The 12,993-nt window shown below is 35.9% G+C and overlaps 1 long non-coding RNA gene across 1 annotated transcript; it reads right to left on the reverse strand.

The window, feature by feature from the left end:
• Positions 1-381: 381 nt before the first annotated feature.
• Positions 382-12,650, reverse strand: LOC143257480 (uncharacterized). Its single transcript, XR_013031881.1, has 3 exons — positions 12,545-12,650; positions 10,484-10,570; positions 382-2,414 (listed from the first exon to the last, which is right to left on the reverse strand). It is a non-coding gene; the product is annotated as an uncharacterized LOC143257480 (long non-coding RNA).
• Between the last annotated feature and the right edge of the window lie 343 nt (positions 12,651-12,993).

Below are 12,993 nucleotides of genomic sequence, written 5' to 3' on the forward strand. Positions count from 1 at the left end.
TCCCTTTGTATAACTTTGCGCAACAAAGAAACAATCATCTAGTTTCGTGAATATGGTTAAAATGCTTTTGCTGTTAAAGAAAAATTACACCAAATTAATCAAATTACTATAAATGTTGTAAACATGAACAACAAAGTGCAAATAAAATTTGGCTTTCCTTAGTTTTCTCAACACAATGGAAAGTTATCTGAAAATAATAACAACATCAACGAAGGTAGTAACAAAGGTTATTGTATAAACAACGAAGGTAGTAACAAATGTTATTGTATAAACAATTATTTTAATGTGACATAGAAAGATATTGATACACAGACATACACACATAAATAAAATTATAAATATATATGTCTTGTGACGTGTTAAATAACTAATTAATGACAGTGGACACACCACTCATGTTTAACTTCACTAAAAATATAAGTAACTTTCTCAGACACGTTTCTACAATTAAATAACTCGGAATAAGCGGATCTGAAAAGATAAGTGAATTATAAGCTTTACTAGCTAACTGTTATGACCCAAAAATGCTGCATTACTACGTCTTTAATGGCTTATAAAGTAACAAAGTAACACTGGGTAACCCACTATTCTCACACAATTCCGTTTTGAATAACATAAGAAGTAAAAACTGGCCACCCAAGGATTATACATATTTACGTCTTTAAGATGCTATGTAGTAAAAAGTGGCCACTCAAGGATCGTACGTACTTACATCTTTAAGATGCTATGAAGTAAAAACTGGCTTTCCAAGCAGACTGAATATTTCTGTTTCCAGCTAACCAAGGGTTCTGCATATTTCTGTATTTAATAACTTATGAAGGATCGTACATATTTCTACTTTAATAACATTGGAGTAGTTAAGGATGTATAATCTGCATGCTTTGATAAGTTTCTTTCGTGTTCCTGGTATGAGCGAGAGAAATAATTCTTCTATAAGTAGATCAACATGTGTACAGAAACACAAAGTATCTAGCATGTTCTGGTGAGAACCAAAACGTTGGTGATGACTTTGGTAAATTAAAACTCTTGTCCATGGAGCAAATAAGTTGTTATTGTTTGAAGTTAAGCACAAACCTACACAACGGACCATCTGTACTCTGACTATCACGAGTATTGAAACCCAGATTCTAGTGGTATAAGTCCGCAGATATACAACTGTGCCATGTGGAACAAATAAATTTCATTGCTGTATAGGTCCCGAGAAGCTTTTCATGATGCTTTGATAAAGATGGGTCTCGAATCAAATCATCTAGTTCATCTTGTGTGATCAGAAGAAGCAGATTATGTGAAGGTGCCACAAGAATAGAACTACTAGATGAAGATTGGTAAACTGTGCAACACACATGTGGAGCCCACTGTTGTTTTTGGTCACAAATTTCACACTCAGAATGGTAGTAATAATCTATCATCACCGTGTGTGTGATGTTTTTCATTCGTCAAGCTGTGGTGTATTTTTCACAAATGTAGCAGAAATTGTTTGGGTGTTTTTTGCAATTTCGGCCTTTAATTGAATTCGAAGCTGTAAGCATTTAAAATGATTTTCTACAAAATATAAAATAATTTATGTTTAAAGAATTAGGGTTTAAAAAAGTAAAACAGGGTTTTGCAGAATTTTATTATATCTTGGATATGGTGCGATGAAAAAAGATCGAACTTTGATTTGACTGTGCACGGAACAAGGCGAAGTGACCAACTGAGTGAATGAGAAGCAACTGAGAAAGAGACGTTTGACTCCGTCCCTTTTCTGCTCATTCGATGGACTTCTCGAATTTTCTAACAAACCAAGCACGTGACGGTTTTGTGATTCTCGGACGGAGAACTTGGGAATAAAGAAAAAGTGGTGAAATTCGCTAGAATTACATAGATAACAAATAGCATATATAATAGAATATATTTGGAATTTCACACGGATGCAATACAGTAAATGTTTGAAGTTGTCAAAAATTAATACATTTTACCCATTACACTGTTAAAGTAAACCTAATTTCACAGCATAAATCTATTGTACTAAGATGATTGCAAGATATTTCACGTAGTGCTGACGGACTATTGAAATATTAAAATAACTCAAAATCTAAAGTTAATGAGCAAATTCTGAGTGCAGGTTTTAAATCAGCACCGCCAAACTCTTCCGAATCACTTAAATTTTCTCTAGCAACAAAGTTTTGTTGTTTGGTGTAATCTAGGAGGTGGAACTAACCATCCAGGAATCCTGCGTGACTCCATCTAGGAGGTGGAACTAACCATCCAGGAATCCTGCGTGACTCCATCTTTATTAACCCATGAAGTAAAAAGTGGCCACCTGTTATCGTAAACAGTTCCATGTTTATTATTCTACGAGGTTAAAACTAGTCATCCGAGGATCATGCATGTCACCACACTTGAAACAAAGTTGGTTTGGCTGTCTAAAGCATCTGTCAGATAAACACAATCCAGAATTAGAATCCCAGTCGGATTCAGTCAGCATTTTAAAAAAAAAAAACATTTTTTGAATTTGATCACAGAGAAGTTGATATTATCCTTCACATCACTTTGTTTGTTTTTTGAATTTCGCGTAAAACTACTCGAGGGCTATCTGCGCTAGCCGTCCCTAATTTAGCAGTGTAAGACTAGAGGGAAGGCAGCTAGTCATCACCACCCATCGCCAACTCTTGGGCTACTCTTTTACCAACGAATAGTAGGACTGACCGTACATTATAACACCCCCACGGCTGAAAGGGCGAGCATGTTTGGTGCGACCGGGATTCGAACCCGCAACCCTTGGACTACGAATCGAACGCCTTAACACACTTGGCCATGCCAGGCCTTTCACTTCAGTAATATTTGTCAGAATGATGACCACTAGAACACTATAAAACAAGCAAGCATCTTCATAACAAATATGTTTATTCCCATTATTAATTAATTAGTAGATTTATTTATTTGTTTTTGAATTTCGCGCATAACTACACGAGGGCTATCAGCGCTAGCCGTCCCTAATTTTGCAGTGTAAGACTGACTAGAGGGAAGGAACGCAGGTAGTCATCACCACCCATCCACTGCCAACTCTTGGGCTACTCTTTTACTAACGAATAGTAGGATTGACCGTAACATTATAACTCTCTCAACAGCTGAAAGGACAAGCATGTTTGGTGTGACAGGGATTCAAACCTGCGACCCTCGGATTACGAGTCGAGTGCCTTAACCACCTGGCGATGCCGGGCCTTACTTCAAATAATGATTTCCTGGAAGATGGTTTAATTAATTAAGTCTTCAATCTGGTATATTCATGGTGTATGTGGTTTTGTTCGTCACATGTCACTGCGTTCATCCCATATGGTTTTGTTCATTAATGTGTTACATACATATGTTTGTATTCCTCACATGTGATTTTGCTTAGCACATGTCATGCTCATCACATGTGGTTGTGTTCATTATGTGTGATTATGTTAAACTACATGTGATTGTGTTCATTATGTGTGATTATGTTAAACTACATGTGATTGTGTTCATTATGTGTGATTATGTTAAACTACATGTGATTGTGTTCATTATGTGTGATTATGTTAAACTACATGTGATTGTGTTCATCATGTGTTTATATTCGTTATTATACATGTAATCTACAATATAACTCTGTTATAGTGTTACGCGATAGTAGATTAGATTACGGTCAGGCATGGCCAAGTAGTTAAGACACTCGACTCCTAATCCAAGGGTCGCGGGTAATCCCCGTCGCATCAAACATGCTCGCCCTTTCAGCTGTGGGGGCGTTATAAAATTACGATCAATCTCATACGTTGGTAAAAGAGTAACCCAAGAGTTGGCAGTGGATGGTGATAAGTAACTGCCTTCTTTCTAGTTTTACACTACTAAACTAGGAACGGCTAGCGCAGATAGCCCTCGTATAGCTTTGCGTGAAATTTAAGAAAAAAACAAATTTTTGGTTATGCATTAAATATTGTTTTCGTTTTGAATAAATTATTTCCCCAAAATAAAAGATAAAAGGAGTTTACACCTAATAAAAGCGAAATAAAGTTGATAAGAAAGTTCTCATTAATCATGAATAGTGTATTAGAAGATTAAACGTAAAAAAGTTCTATTGTTATCTTAACAAAGTACACTAAGTAATAGTTCATTTTCATAATCTACTTACTTTGTTGATAAAAAAACAATACGTTTTCACTAGACCGGATGCTTTATCCTTCCATTACTTATTCATCTGACATTTACTAAAAGAAACGCAGACTTTGAAAAATAGAAGGAAAGCATGTGTATGTATATATCTGTCTAAACTTTATAAATTTCTATAAGAACACATAGCGAGAAGTAGCGACTGTATACGTTCAATATATTATTATTAATACTTTAATATCTTATAATAGTTGTTTCTCGTCGCGATTATAAAGGCCCTTTGAGAATATAAAAACATAAGTAAATGCGAATACAATTGGTAAAAACTATGTTTGTACAATATATACTAGCTATATATCGTAGGCTTATGAAAACATATATATATACTCACTAAAACTGAAATATAAGTAAGCCCTGAACTGCCTTTTTTTTTTCAAAATTTCAAGAAAAAACAAGATTTCACTGTTAACGAAACTTGTTCACCACAAATATCAGAGTTAAATAATATGAAACAAATACTCATTCAAGAACTGCCAATAGTATCAAAGAAAAAATTATTAATTAATTTAAGATACACAAATTGAACGACATGAGTTTTTAGTAGCTGGTAGGTCCTTTTCTATTGCTCATGACTTCTCTGCACCTGTTCCTCACGATGTATCTTACAATGGATGGTATGTGTATTAAAACGTTTAGTAAATTAAAGAAGAGAACAACGTTTCGACATACTTAGGTCTTGAGATACAGTTTTACTTCAAGTGAATTTCTCGTCAACACAAATCGTTACTCTGAATGCTAATGACATTGCTGAGATAGCACAGACAACTCATGGATGAGGGTAGCTCTGAATTCCTGGTCAGTGTAGCACAACGCTGTCTCTCTCGCTAGGACGTCCCAAATTTGCTCAATAAAATTCAGGTCAAGTGACTCATAAAGCCAGTCCTGATTCTGGCGGTTGTAATGACGGGCGTTAACCTATTGGTGCAAGAAATCAGCTCTATAAACAACAGCAAGAGAGAGAACAACCGGAAGCATGGTCTCGTCGACGGATTGTCTTGCTCTCAAAGATCCTCCATTAACCACACAGAGGTCTGCACTTCCCTGTCTGCAACCACACAGAGGTATGTACTTCCCTGTCTCCAACCACACAGAGGTCTGTACTCACCTGTCTCCAACCACACAGAGGTCTGTACTTCCCTGTCTCCAACCACACAAAGGTCTGTGTCTGTACTCCTCTGTCTGCAATCCTCCATCAACCACACAGAGGTCTGTACTTCCCTGTCTCCAACCACACAGAGGTCTGTACTTCCCTGTTTCCAACCACACAGAGGTCTGTACTTCCCTTTCTCCAACCACACATAGGTCTGTACTCCTCTGTCTGCATTCCTCCATCAACCACACAGAGGTCTGTACTTCCCTGTCTCCAACCACACAGAGATCTGTACTTCCCTGTCTGCAGATGCTGCTCCAAACCATAATTCCATCAAAAACATCTTGGTGAACAATGTTACAGGCTGAATATTGCTTTCATTCATGTCTCCAGATTCTCACACGTCGACCACATAAAAATAAACTAAACCTGCAAAGGGGACTTCTGATGAAAAATCCAGGTGACATGCTTTCATGTCCAAGAGAAACTTGGTACATATCTGTTCACACTTTACAGAGTTATTAACCCTAAACCGCAAAAATACCTCATCTATTCTTTATAAAGAAAAAAAAGGCGTCAAAGTGATTCAGAATCTGTATCCGGATTTGGACCAAATTTAGGGAGCATTGTCACATATGAACGTATGTCGATTGGTTTTCGAGATACTCGCGCGGAAACACAGACTCATGTACAAATTCGATTGCAATACCCTATCAGAACAAGTAAAACTAATAATTATTTATGTTCCCATTGCTATAATTTCGAATTTTCAGGTATCGTGGAATCCAGCCACCTGTTTATCTTTAACGCTATATCAAACATTTTGTATGAAGAATATATTTCAAGATAAAAAATACTGAAAGAATAAATTATTTTCAACATACTTATGTATGTTATGCTATATATGTTATGTTGATAATACTTTTCAAGTTAACCCAGATAAATATTACATATCATTAAATTGTTTTATATGCACGCACACAAGACACTTGTATCATCAACTGTTCATCCATTTCTTACCCACTGAAAAGTGGTTAACAAACCATTACATTTGAAATGGTATTTCATCCGACATAACAAACTCCTTTCTAACCGACAAAATCCGTTTATAACTCAAGCAAAATAAAGTCAAGAATAAATGTTACATAACATACAACTTTAGTACGTATATTTAAGTTGTTGTTTGTTAACTCAGTACAGGAACGAGAGATGGGAACCTGAAAAGCTAACAAAGTAGAAAGTTATATGTGGGACAAAGTAGAAAGTTATATGTGGGACAACGTAGAAAGTCATATGTGGGACAACGTAGAAAGTTATATGTGGGACAAAGTAGAAAGTTATATGTGGAACAACGTAGAAAGCTATATGTGGGACAAAGTAGAAAGTTATATGTGAGACAACGTAAAAAGTTATATGTGGGACAACGTAGAAAGTTATATGTGGGACAAAGTAGAAAGTTATATGTGGGACAAAGTAGAAAGTTATATGTGGGACAACGTAGAAAGTTATATGTGGGACAACGTAGAAAGTTATATGTGGGACAAAGTAGAAAGTTATATGTGGGACAACGTAGAAAGTTATATGTGGGACAACGTAGAAAGTTATATGTGGGACAACGTAACAAGTTATATGTGAGACAAAGTAGAAAGTTATATGTGGGACAACGTAGAAAGTTATATGTGGGACAACGTAGAAAGTTATATGTGGGACAACGTAGAAAGTAATATGTGGAACAACGTAGAATGTTATATGTGGGACAAAGTAGAAAGTTATATGTGGGACAAAGTAGAAAGTTATATGTGGGACAACGTAGAAAGTTATATGTGGGACAACGTAGAAAGTTATATGTGGGACAACGTAACAAGTTATATGTGAGACAAAGTAGAAAGTTATATGTGGGACAACGTAGAAAGTTATATGTGGGACAAAGTAGAAAGTTATATGTGGGACAACGTAGAAAGTTACATGTGGGACTGAGAGAATAAAATGGATGCTCATTTTTCAGAGGTCCCGGCATGGTCACGTGATTAAGGGACTCGACTCGTAATCCGAAGGTCGTGGGTTCGAATCTCCGTCACACCAAACATGCTCGCCCTTTCAGCCGTGGGGGCGTTATAATGTGACGGTCAATCCTGCTATTAGTTGGTAAAAGAGTAGCCCAAGAGTTGGCAATGAGTGGTGATGACTAGCTGCCTTCCTTCTAGTCTTACACTGCTAAATTAGGGACAGATAGGGCATATAGCCCTTGTGTAGCTTTGCGCTAAATTAAAAACAAACAAACAAAATTAGAAGTAGCATATGTGAGATAGAGGTCTAATTCTTTAATTGCCCATACCATTGGCTATGGGCTACATTTTCCCCTATTCAATACGCACCATCACAGCTTAGGTCAGCAAAATCAAGAAATACAGTTAGGCCTAAACGTTGAAGTAAAACAGACCGAAAACCCTCATGGATAAAATAAATTTCATTTTTCAATTATGTACGTATTTCGTTGATCCTAAGATTAGTTTATATTCCAGAGAATAGATAGCAGCACTTGTAACAATCATTACTAAGTGTGTGTGTGTGTGTGTGTTTTTCTTATAGCAAAGCCACATTAGGCTATCTGCTGAGTCCACCGAGGAGAATTGAACCCCTGATTTCAGCGTTGTAAATCCATAGACTTACTGTTGTACCAGCGGGGGACAATAGCTAAGCTCCTACGTTTCAGAATTTTCGCTCAAAACTAGACAAAGGGTTATTACCTGCGTAAATACGCCCATATTTTGGAAGTGATAAACTAAAGGGAAAATAGATAAACAACAGCACTTACCGTCATGTCTTGTATTACTCTTATTCTGACTAGTGTTATTAACTTCGAAGAGCACTGTTCGTCCGTTAGTTTTCAGGAAGTTCAGTTTTTCAGACTTGGAAAGTTTGAATCTATTTCGTTTCCATAATGAATATTGCTTTACAGCCCTAAGCCTATATCTAATCAAAAAATGCATTTAACCCCCATTCTCACAGCTTAACCACAATCATTGTTTGTTTGTTTCTCGAATTTTGCGCAAAGCTACTCAAAGGCTATCTGCGCTAGTGTAAGAGTAGAGGGAAGGCAGCTAGTCATCGCCAACTCTTGGGCTACTCTTTTACCAACGAATAATGGGATTGACCATAACATTATAACGCCTCCACGGCTGAAAGTGTGAGCATGTTTGGTGTGACGGGGATTCGAACCCGCGACCCTCAGATTACGAGTCGAACGCCTTAACCCACTTGTCCATACCGGGCCCCGTAACCACACTCTTAAGCTATGACAAAGTGCGAAGCGCGTTTTAGTGATAATGGTTGGCGATCCTAAACCATTAGATGTATCTATACTGAGTTGTTGTTGGAGCACACTAACCACCAGGTTACTAAAGGCCTTCAGAAATGAGATTCACAGCAAGAGAAAATAAACTTTAAGTAAATTAATCAATATTAATCTCCGATCAAAACAAGCTATGTACTAATATTAAAAATTAAACATAGTAACCCCGTAAGTAAATATAGCTAAGTAAATATACGGTTCTTACTTGTAAAGATTAAAATACATAAGTTCATAAGTTTGCTACCCTTATTGTTACGAATCTTAGCAATATTTTTAGTCATGGATACTCCACTGAAATTATGAGAAACTGTTAACTGCTGGGCATTAGCATATTCGATAAAAACATAAGGACGTAACTGAAATTAGGTCTTGTAATAAACATGAATAAAAAAAACACAAAATATATCTACAGTTTTTCTCGTTATTATATATCGCGCACGCTAGAAAACTAAGTAAAATTTCGTATATCTATTATATATTTATTTCTATTATAAAGATTATTTTGCGCTTTTAGCCTAGTATCGGATTTTACATTTACCTAAATATCCTACGCTTGCCGAACACTAACATCTCATTCAGATTGAGTAAAATATTGTTGACAGCGTGTGCGCCCAGTTGATAAACCAGTACGTACTAATAACTATAAATGCTTTGTTTGTTTGTTTGTTTGTTTGTTTTTTTTGAATTTCGCACAAAGCTACTCGAGGGCTATCTGTGCTAGCCGTCCCTAATTTAGTAGTGTAAGACTAGAGGGAAGGCAGCTAGTCATCACCACCCACCCCAACTCTTGGGCTACTCTTTTACCAACGAATAGTGGGATTGACCGTCACATTATAACGCCCCCACGGCTGAAAGGGCGAGCATGTTTGGCGCGACCGGGATGCGAACCCGCGACTCTTAGATTATGAGTTGCACGCCTTAACGCGCTTGGCCAACTATAAATGGTTTTTGGTTTTATAACACTGTCCACTCTTAACAATACTGACATTTAATTTAACTACATCACTTATACTGAGTTAAATATTAGATGTGATCCATGTAGAAAGTTTATTTTAATGAGAGTAATTAACAATAGGGATCGACAGTTTCTTAACATTTTTAAAAGTTAAGTTTGTGTCTGCTACAAATATTAAATTTAAAAAAAGATGTACAGTTTGAGTTCCACTAAACTTGCACTTCACATTTATCAGTTTATAATACCTTATACATTTCAGGTATGCAATTCAAAAGTAAAATCGTACTTCAATATTTGTTTTTAACTGTGGACATTAGAAGTTACTTATGAATATATTTCAAGGAAGACAAAATATATTTATTGTAGGTCATATCACCAAGATATTACCTACATATATACATATATATATAACGTAAACAAAATCTGCGGTCAAGAAAAGAAACCTCGGAAATTAATTTACAATATTTGTAAAGACGGTCACTTAGTCATGGATCATCGAAAAAAAAACATTACATGTTTAACTAGATATATTTTCAAACATTTAGAACACGGGATCTTGTATTTAATTTAATTATGTTAAAATATCTAACACTTGAAATATTCAAAAACCCCTACTCGATTGAATTAGCCTTGAAGAAAAGTATATAAAATAGTTTATTTTATCAAATATTACGTAAGTATATCAGGTAATTTAGAATAAAGGGGTCAGACACATACAGATGTGACATCAAATAATAAAAAAACAGAAAGAACATGATTCCCTTTTTATATTTATGTTCCTGCCTGTTCTATTTATTCACCTTATCTGTTACTTTTAGGGCTATACTTTAACGTAACTTTTACATTAAATCTTTATAGATTTTTTGTCATATACGATTACATTATTTATTTTTTAACGAACTCTATCACTTACGTCTGTTAATTTTCAGCCAGTGGGAATGTGTAAAATTTTCACTTTGCGAAACAACACTTTCAGTCACCCCAAGCACGCCATACCAATCTGTAAGAAATTAGCGGCATTGCGATTAGTAAAACCTAAGAGGTGAGAAGGATATTAGCTTACAACAAATAAAAATGCCCAGATGATCAAGATATCACCTTACCACAAATTTTGTGCTTGCTTCTTTGTTGAATTTCGCGCCAAGTTACTCGAGAGGTATTTGTTCTAGACTCCTAATTTTAAAGCGATAGACTAAAGGAAACACCACTCACCGCTAACCCTTAGACTATTCTCTACCGACGACTGGTTCCCCCACTGGTACAGCGATAAGTCTACGTGTTTACAACGCTAAAATCAGGAGTTCGATTCCCCTCGGTGGGCTCAGCAGATAGCCTGATGAAGCTTTGCTATAAGAAAACACACACAAAGACTGGTGGGGGTAATGACACATTACAGCACCCCCACGACTGAAAGAGGTTATCATGTTCGGCAACTGATTTCGACCCCGCAACCCACAAGTTATGGTTAGTTGAGCGCCCTCGCCACTAAACCATGCCAGGCCCCTCACTCCAAATAACAACACCCCAAACTGTATTTTGAGCAATAACATAGATCAGGTGTCATCAACCGTCTAGGTCGCTGATAAAAAATGTCATGTGCTGCACGTGTCCTAGTGATTATCATACTCGGACTGGGAATCTAATGATCCTTGGTTCGCGAACCGTTGTCACAAACACTAGTTCCGCACTTTCGGACCTAAGGTGCATTATAAAAACAACATTCAAATCCCACTTAGGATTATACAAGACTATCCTGACAGTTGCTTTAACATTGTAGTTTAACATTATAAAGAATTACGTGTAGTAGCATTTATGTAGGTTTGCGCAAAATCATGAAACAAATAAAGAAAAGAAGCGCCATGATTTATTCATACATTTGTATGTGTGTTTGTTTTGCTACATAATAAATGCTGCGAATCGTTAAAAGTATGGGAAGTTGCTAAAACAGAAACACTTTCAAAATCTCCTGTTGTAACACGTTAAAAAGTTTTAAAATTATTCACAGATACAACAGAGACCTCACTCAGTGATTACGTATAGAAGTAGTTTCTTGGGCTAGTAAACAGTACATTGTAAAGCACATTAAGAATAAAAAAAAAGACACGGTAAAATAAATAACAATAACATTCGTAGCTGAAAAGCTAAAATTATACAGTTATGGAATAAAAACCAGAGAAAACGTTTTGATTCACACCAGCTTCCTCCATAATTATTTATGTAATAAGACAGAAAAGCAATATATAAAAAATAAACGTATTCTTCTTTTCTGTTACAATATAATGATCTTATAATGCGTAACACCCACGAGTGCCATTATAATTTGGAAAAACACAACCTCTTATCCTTGAACTTGAGGGTTAACTGAACATAGATTTTATATAAGGTTGATGAAATATTTCACATCACTGTACTGTTAACTGAATATAAATTCTACATAAGGCTGGAGAAACATTTCATACCACTGTATTGTTAATTGAATATAAATTATACATAAGGCTGATGAAATATTTGACATAACTACACTGTTAACTGAATATAAATTCTACGTAAGGCTAGTGAAACATTTGGCATAACTGCACATATATTATAGCTGTTATAATGTGACGTTCAATCCTACTATTCTCTAGTGAAAGAGTAGCCCAAGAGTCGGCAGTGGATGCCTTCTCTCTAGTCTTACACTGCTAAATTAGGGGCAGCTAGCGCAGATAGCCCTTGTGTGGCTTTGCGCGAAATTAAAAACAAACCAAATCTGAACCAAACAATAAATAAATATTTAGCCTCCTAGTGGCTCTGCGTTAAGCCTCTGGATTTTTATATAACTACGCTAAACATCTGGGTCGGAATACTCGTGATTGGATAGCGCAAACGATGTTAAGCTTAACTACAAAAACGCAAACACACACATACACATATATATTTAGTTTAAAATATATTTATATTTCTAGGCATATATATATACTATATATAAACTTACTTAAGCATCATTTGCATGTTGTGGTAAAACTGGAATGAATACAAGAAATATTATACCACGATAATACAACTGTGATTACTTCGTGTTCTAAGTGCTTAACTTCCTGTTTAATAACACATACCTTCACATCAACAGGAAAAGGAATTGGTAGAGCTTTTTAACTGTTCGATGGTTACGAGAAATACTCAAGTATTAATTATTGTTTTTTTTTTATAACAATCGCGTTCTCCTCCTTTCGTTTCGTGGAAAAAATCGCATATTTTTTATTACGTAAAGCAAAATGTGAAATATGTGTCGTTCCTTATGTTGATTGGTTGTTTTCGGTTATAAGTGCTTCTAATACGCAAGTATGTTAAAGTTTTGTCGTAGTCTGTATCTGGTCGTGTTGTACGCGACCTGTGAGAGTCAAGTGCTATTTAGACTCCTACCTCAACCCTGGATAAAGGCAT

The sequence above is a fragment of the Tachypleus tridentatus genome, chromosome 7 (assembly GCF_004210375.1).
Source record: "Tachypleus tridentatus isolate NWPU-2018 chromosome 7, ASM421037v1, whole genome shotgun sequence".
Lineage (NCBI taxonomy): Eukaryota > Metazoa > Arthropoda > Merostomata > Xiphosura > Limulidae > Tachypleus > Tachypleus tridentatus.